The 7,055-nt window shown below is 51.8% G+C and overlaps 1 pseudogene; it reads right to left on the bottom strand.

Moving 5' to 3' along the window:
* Positions 1-785: 785 nt before the first annotated feature.
* LOC124029715 lies at positions 786-6,855 on the bottom strand (annotated as a pseudogene).
* Positions 6,856-7,055: the final 200 nt, after the last annotated feature.

Below are 7,055 nucleotides of genomic sequence, written 5' to 3'. Positions count from 1 at the left end.
CATATAGGGTAAGGATAGAACCTATAGGACATATAGGGTGAGGAGAAACCTATAGGGTAAGAGGAGCAACCTATGAGGACCTATCGGGTAAGAGGAGAACCTATGGGACATATGAGGCAAGAGGAGAACCTATAGGATATATAGGGTAGAGGAAGAACCTATAGGGTAGAGGAGAACCTATAGGACCTATCGGGTAAGAGGAGAACCTATAGGACATATAGGGGTAAGAGGAGAACCTATAGGACATATAGGGTAGAGGAGAACCTATAGGGCAGAGAGAACCTATAGGGTAGAGGAGAACCTATAGGACATATAGGGTGAGGAGAGCCTATAGGGTAGGATATATAGGGTAGAGGAGAACCTATAGGGTAAGAGGAGAACCTATAGGACATATAGGGTAAGAGGAGAACCTATAGGACATATAGGGTAAGAGGAGAACCTATAGGACATATAGGGTAAGAGGAGAACCTATAGGGTAAGAGGAGAACCTATAGGACCTATCGGGTAAGAGGAGAACCTATAGGACATATAGGGTAAGAGGAGAACCTATAGGACATATAGGGTAAGAGGAGAACCTATAGGGTAAGAGGAGAACCTATAGGACCTATCGGGTAAGAGGAGAACCTATAGGACATATAGGGTAAGAGGAGAACCTATAGGATATATAGGGTAAGAGGAGAACCTATAGGGTAAGAGGAGAACCTATAGGGTAAGGGAAGAACCTATGGGACATATGGGGGTAAGAGGAGGAACCTATAGGACATATGGGAGTAGAAAATAACCTATAGGGTAAGAGGAGAACCTATAGGGTATCGGGAGAACCTATAGGACATATAGGGTAAAGGAGAACCTATAGGGTAGAGGAGAACCTATAGGGTAAGAGGAGAACCTATAGGGTAAGAGGAGAACCTATAGGACATATAGGGTAAGAGGAGAACCTATAGGGTAAGAGGAGAACCTATAGGGTAAGAGGAGAACCTATAGGCTCTAAAGGACAATACCCCCTGTCGACAATACCCCCTGTTTTGTCCCACAGATGTGGCAGTTGAGAGGCCCCAACTTGCATTAAGATACTGGAAGGTTTCATGGGCCCCCAGACATGGTGGATGGTTATTGGGGTGATGAGCTCTCCTCTAGCCAGGAAGGAGGCTCCGTGCCGGGCATGGGTAGCTTGGTGCTTGCCTGCTGCAGACTGAGCTCCAGGTGCTGGTGGTTGGAGGTGCTGTTGGAGGCTACAGCACCATGGAACAATACCAGCTGATGCTGGAGAACCTTTACCTGGAGGGGGGGAGGAGGGGGGGGGGATTAGTGGGAAAATGAGGGAGGGAGAGGAGTGAATGAGTATGTTCCATTCAAATCCACCCCCCCCTCTCCCTCTCCCTCCAGGGTGGCTGTCAATAATGTCTGATCCCTGGCCATGACCCCACTCTCTGAGGGTGACTCGGTAGGAAGTGATCCCTGGCCATGACCCCACTCTCTGAGGGTGACTCGGTAGGAAGTGATCCCTGGCCATGACCCCACTCTCTGAGGGTGACTCAGTAGGAATTGATCCCTGGCCATGACCCCACTCTCTGAGGGTGACTCGGTAGGAAGTGATCCCTGGGTCACGACCCCACTCTCTGAGGGTGACTCGGTAGGAATTGATCCCTGGCCATGACCCCACTCTCTGAGGGTGACTCGGTAGGAAGTGATCCCTGGGTCACGACCCCACTCTCTGAGGGTGACTCGGTAGGAATTGATCCCTGGCCATGACCCCACTCTCTGAGGGTGACTCGGTAGGAAGTGATCCCTGGTCATAAATGCACCCCCTATTTGACCCCGTCTCCTCACATCGTCTCCTTACCTTATTCTCCTCCAGTAGTTTGAGTTTGACTGACAGGTCGTTTCGGCTCTTCTCATACTTCTCTCTCTGGTTCTGGAAGGTTCTCTGGGCCTGCTCTAGTTTGGGGAGGGTGGCGGTGTCTCGAGGTCCCAGGTTCAAGTCCTCCAGGTCACAACGGTACGCATCATATTCTATCCTGTAAGACATTGGCCAATGTTTACATCCTGATGTGGCCCTCGAGCCAAAATGGTCGCTGGCCTAAGGTTGTTGTGTTGCCTGGTCTCTCTGTGTGTGTGTGTGTGTGTGTGTGTGTGTGTGTGTGTGTGTGTGTGTGTGTGTGTGTGTGTGTGTGTGTGTGTGTGTGTGTGTGTGTGTGTGTGTGTGTGTGTGTGTGTGTGTGTGTGTGTGTGTGTGTGTGTGTGTGTGTGTGTGTGTGTGTGTGTGTGTGTGTGTGTGTGTGTGTGTGTGTGTGTGTGTGTGTGTGTGTGTGTGTGTGTGTGTGTGCGTGCGTGCGTGCGTGCGTGCGCGTGCGTGCGTGTGTGTGTGTGTGTGTGTGTGTGTGTGTGTGTGTTACCTGGCTGTCTCGTAGTGTTTCACGTTAACCATGGTGTCCTCTATAGTTTTGTTAACCAGTGTGTTCATATCGGAGGTGAAAGAGTTCATAGCCGACACCATGACCTCTCCGCTCTTCGACAGGAACCGCTGGGTGTCCCCGTTCAGACCAAACTCTACCTGAGAGATGCAGACCAGAACACTGACTCAGTACCGGTACCCCCGCACACTGACTCAGTACCCCCGCACACTGACTCAGTACCGGTACCCCGTTGTGAATTTAAGTATGCTCTCTCTAATTCTCTCTTTCTTTCTCTCTCTTTCTCAGAAGACCTGAGCCCTAGGACCATACCCAGACTAGAGGACCATACCCAGACTGGACCATACCCAGACTAGAGGACCATACCCAGACTAGAGGACCATACCCAGACTAGAGGACCATACCCAGACTAGAGGACCATACCCAGACTAGAGGACCATACCCCAGACTAGAGGACCTACCCAGACTAGAGGACCATACCCAGACTAGAGGACCATACCCAGACTAGAGGACCATACCCAGACTAGAGGACCATACCCAGACTAGAGGACCATACCCAGACTAGAGGACCATACCCAGACTAGAGGCCATACCCAGACTAGAGGACCATACCCAGACTAGAGGACCATACCCAGACTAGAGGACCATACCCAGACTAGAGGACCATACCCAGACTAGAGGACCATACCCAGACTAGAGGACCATACCCAGACTAGAGGACCATACCCAGACTAGAGGACCATACCCAGACTAGAGGACCATACCCAGACTAGAGGACCATACCCAGACTAGAGGACCATACCCAGACTAGAGGACCATACCCAGACTAGAGGACCATACCCAGACTAGAGGACCATACCCAGACTAGAGGACCATACCCAGACTAGAGGACCATACCCAGACTAGAGGACCATACCCAGACTAGAGGACCATACCCAGACTAGAGGACCATACCCAGACTAGAGGACCATACCCAGACTACAGGACCATACCCCAGGACTACAGGACCATACCCAGACTAGAGGACCATACCCAGACTAGAGGACCATACCCAGACTAGAGGACCATACCCAGACTAGAGGACCATACCCCAGGACTACAGGACCATACCCCAGGACTACAGGACCATACCCCAGGACTACCTGGCCTGATGACTCCCTGCTGTCCCCAGTCCACCTGGACTTTTTTATTTTGTATTGTTTTTATTTAGTAAATATTTTCTTAAATATTCGTAACTATTTTTTTTAAACAGATTTTTCTTAAAACTGCATTGATGGTTAAGGGCTTGTAGTAAGCATTTCACTGTAAGGTCTACTACACCTGTTGTATTCAGCATTTCACTGTGAGGTCTACCACACCTGTTGTATTCGGCATTTCACTGTGAGGTCTACTACACCTGTTGTATTCAGCATTTCACTGTGAGGTCTACTACACATGTTGTATTCAGCATTTCACTGTGAGGTCTACTACACCTGTTGTATTCAGCATTTCACTGTGAGGTCTACTACACCTGTTGTATTTGGCGCATGTGACTAAACGTTTGATTTGATTGGCTAGAGGACTGGTACCCAGGCTAGAGGACTGGTACCCAGGCTAGAGGACTGGTACCCAGGCTAGAGGACTGGTACCCAGGCTAGAGGACTGGTATCTAAACAGACTGGTACCCAAACTAGAGGACTGGTACCCAGGCTAGAGGACTGGTACCCAGGCTAGAGGACTGGTACCCAGGCTAGAGGACTGGTGCCCAGGCTAGAGGACTGGTGCCCAGGCTAGAGGACTGGTGCCCAGGCTAGAGGACTGGTACCCAGGCTAGAGGACTGGTGCCCAGGCTAGAGGACTGGTATCTAAACAGACTGGTACCCAGGCTAGAGGACTGGTACCCAGGCTAGAGGACTGGTATCTAAACAGACTGGTACCCAGGCTTGAGTACTGGTACCCAGGCTAGAGGACTAGTATCTAAACATACTGGTACCCAGACTAGAGGACTGGTACCCAGACTAGGGGACTAGTATCCAGACTAGGGGACTGGTACCCAGACTAGGGGACTGGTGCCCAGGCTAGAGGACTGGTGCCCAGGCTAGAGGACTGGTGCCCAGGCTAGAGGACTGGTGCCCAGGCTAGAGGACTGGAGCCCAGGCTAGAAGACTGGAACCCAGGCTAGAGGACTGGTATCTAAACAGACTCGTACCCAGACTAGGGGACTGTACCCAGACTGGTACCCAGACTAGTCCCAGACTAGGGGACTGGTACCCAGACTAGGGGACTGGTACCCACGCTAGGGGACTGGTACCCACGCTAGGGGACTGGTACCCAGGCTAGGGGACTGGTACCCAGGCTAGGGGACTGGTACCCAGGCTAGAGGACTGGTACCCAGGCTAGAGGACTGGTACCCAGGCTAGAGGACTGGTACCCAGACAAGAGGACTGGTAATCAGGCTAGAGGACTGGTACCCAGACTAGAGGACTGGTAATCAGGCTAGAGGACTGGTAATCAGGCTAGAGGACTGGTACCCAGACTAGAGGACTGATACCCAGACTAGAGGACTGGTACCCAGACTAGAGGACTGGTACCCAGGCTAGAGGACTGGTACCCAGGCTAGAGGACTGGTACTCAGACTAGAGAACTGGTATCTAAACAGACTGGTGCCCAAACTAGAGGACTGGCACCCAAACTAGAGGACTGATCCCCAGACTAGAGGACTGGTAATCAGGCTAGAGGACTGGTACCCAAACTAGAGGACTGGTACCCAAACTAGAGGACTGGTACCCAAACTAGAGGACTGGTACCCAGACTAGAGGACTGGTAATCAAGCTAGAGGACTGGTACCCAGACTAGAGGACTGGTACCCAGACTAGAGGACTGGTAATCAGGCTAGAGGACTGGTACCCAGGCTAGAGGACTGGTAATCAGGCTAGAGGACTGGTACCCAGACTAGAGGACTGGTACCCAGACTAGAGGACTGGTACCCAGACTAGAGGACTGGTAATCAGGCTAGAGGACTGGTACCCAGGCTAGAGGACTGGTACCCAGGCTAGAGGACTGGTCCCCAGGCTAGAGGACTGGTCCCCAGGCTAGAGGACTGGTACCCAAACTAGAGGACTGGTACCCAAACTAGAGGACTGGTACCCAGACTAGAGGACTGGTACCCAGGCTAGAGGACTGGTACTCAGACTAGAGGACTGGTATGTAAACAGACTGGTGCCCAAACTAGAAGACTGGTACCCAGACTAGAGGACTGGTACCCAGACTAGAAGACTGGTACCCAGACTAGAGGACTGGTACCCAGGCTAGAGGACTGGTACCCAGGCTAGAGGACTGGTACCCAGACTAGAGGACTGGTACCCAGACTAGAGGACTGGTACCCAGACTAGAGGACTGGTACCCAGACTAGAGGACTGGTACCCAGACTAGAGGACTGGTACCCAGGCTAGAGGACTGGTACTCAGACTAGAGGACTGGTATGTAAACAGACTGGTGCCCAAACTAGAAGACTGGCACCCAAACTAGAGGACTGGCACCCAAACTAGAGGACTGGTCCCTGACTAGAGGACTGGTCCCCCGACTAGAGGACTGGTCCCCCGACTAGAGGACTGGTCCCCCCGACCGAGAGGACTGGTCCCCCAACGAGAGGACTGGTCCCCCAACGAGAGGACTGGTCCCCCAACTAGAGGACTGGTCCCCCAACTAGAGGACTGGTCCCCCCAACTAGAGGACTGGTACCCAGGCTATAGGACTGATACCCAAACTAGAGGAATGTTCTTTCAAAATAAAATGTATTAAAATCTCTCACGTGTAGTGGCGGCGTTTTGAGGCTGAGCTCGGTGAAGGCATCGCCCAGAGTCCTTTGCGTCTGTGTGACCTGGGCGAGCTGCGTGGCAGTGTCTGGGCCAGGCAGGTCACGTGATCATAACGGCGGCGGTCATCACGGAGAATGTCGATGCGGGCCTCGAGTTCTGGGTCGACCGTACGGGATCCACGACCCATCTTCTCTGACAGAACCTGCTTCGTACACTGGGGGGAGGGAGAGGAGGAAGGGCAGAAGGGGGAGTAAGGAATGGAGAGGGAGGAGAGGAAAGAGAGAGATGTGACATGCAGGACAAGCAGAGAAAGGAGTTTCTTGAAGAATAACTAGCTCTTCCCCTCCTCCCTCCCCCTCATCTCTCCCTCCCTCCCTCCCTCCCCTTTCCTTCCCCCATCCCTCTCTCTTTCACCCCCTCCCTCCCTTTCCTTCCCCCCGCCCTCTCTCCCTTTCCTTCCCACCTCCCCTCTCTTTCCGCCCCCCTCCCTATCTCCCTCCCCTCTCTCTCACCTTATAAGTAGTGATGCTCCATTTGCGAACCTGTTCCAGTTTCTCGATGGCGGGCATTTTCTGGTTTCCCGTGACAACCACTGGTCCTGTGGTTGGCTTCCGTGAACCTAGATGGTAGAGGCCCAAACAGAGATAATATTAGACGAAAAACAGATTTTAAAAACATACATTTGTTTACCATCACATATCTCTGGAATGCTGGGAAGACTGTTGAACAGACCAAAATTAAACATCACTTGGAGCTGATTTGCTGTTGTATAGAGTATAGTATATTAGTATTAGTAGTAGTAGTATAGTATATTAGTATAGTATATTAGTAGTAGTAGTAGTAG

Source organism: Oncorhynchus gorbuscha, unplaced genomic scaffold, assembly GCF_021184085.1.
Source record: "Oncorhynchus gorbuscha isolate QuinsamMale2020 ecotype Even-year unplaced genomic scaffold, OgorEven_v1.0 Un_scaffold_7387, whole genome shotgun sequence".
Lineage (NCBI taxonomy): Eukaryota > Metazoa > Chordata > Actinopteri > Salmoniformes > Salmonidae > Oncorhynchus > Oncorhynchus gorbuscha.
This window is presented reverse-complemented; position numbering and strand designations above follow the sequence as displayed.